Here is a 1314-nt window from a genome sequence, read left to right as displayed (position 1 = left end):
TTAAAATAGTTCAGTGTATATCACAAAATCTTAATGGTTATTTAAATGTTTTTTCAGCGCATATCACAAAATTGTTCAATGTGTGGTTAAAAATTGTTCAGATTATATTATAAAAATGTTCAGTGTACAAAATTTGCTCATGGTATATCACAAAAATGTTCATTATGTTTTAAGTTTTGTTCCGCGTATATCACAAAAATGTTCACTATGTACTTCAAAATTGTTCACCGTATATCTAAAAAATGTTCAATGTATATTTGAAAATCATTCATCGTATATTAAAAAAGTAATAAATTTGTGTTCATGTTTTCAATGATTTTTTACGTTTTAAAAGTTTGTTCGAGTTTCGAAATTTGTTCAAGAAAACATTATTCATTTTTTTTAATGAAGATTAAAAAACCCGATCTGCCGCTGTACATGGTACTTGAAGTTTACGCTGTACTTAAAAATAATACCAGTCGCTAGCGGGAGTGCCATTTGACGTGGCTATCCAGTGCAAGGTCGCGAGTTCGAAACTAACTAGCGCTATGATTTTTAAGTTCAAAAAAAAACTAGCGCTATGATTTTTCGTTCGTTACTTTTTTTTCTTACGTTGGATTATCAATGGGCTGGCCCGTTTGCGTGAGCCCTGTGCGGAAGCTCTTCTGTTTGACGCTAACGAGCGTCATACAGGAGGGAAATCCCTATTCGCCGTCGCTGCGGCAAAATGTGGGGCTACCGCACAGGGCAGCGCAGCTAGCGACAAACCTGGGCCGGCCCACTTATACATAATGCGTCCAACCGGTTTTGGGAACCTTCTAGAAGATTCCCTGAACCCTGGTTTTTTCCTGTATCGTTTTTTTCTGGTTCTTTTTTGGCTTTCTGTTGTTTTTCCATTTCTCTTTTTTCGTTTCAGTTTTATTTTTCGTTTTTTGTTTTTTGTTTCATTTTATTTTTCAAGTTTATTTTTCTTTCTCAGAACTTGTTCGCAGTTTTACCAAATGTTTACGATTTTATTTTTTATTTCTTTTCCTTTTCTTCTCTTTAAAAAAATCGAAAAAAAATAATTTTTTCTCGTGTTTCCAAAAAAAGTTCTCAAAATTCAAAAATTGTTCTTGTTACACAAAAAAGTACAAAACTTTCGAAATTCAGTAAATGTACCGGATATTTATTGTTCACATATTAAAAAAATGTTCGCGCTTCCAAATTTTTCGGGATTTTTCAAAATTTTTCTCCGTTTTAAAATATGTTCTCAAAATTCAAAAAATGTTCATACTTTAAAAAATTGTTCGCGCTTCCAAATTTGTGCAGGATTTTTCAAAAATGTTCGTTGTT

This window comes from Triticum aestivum, chromosome 3D (assembly GCF_018294505.1).
Source record: "Triticum aestivum cultivar Chinese Spring chromosome 3D, IWGSC CS RefSeq v2.1, whole genome shotgun sequence".
NCBI classification, from domain to species: domain Eukaryota; kingdom Viridiplantae; phylum Streptophyta; class Magnoliopsida; order Poales; family Poaceae; genus Triticum; species Triticum aestivum.
The sequence above is the reverse complement of the archived record's forward strand: the minus strand, read 5'-3'. Positions refer to the sequence as shown.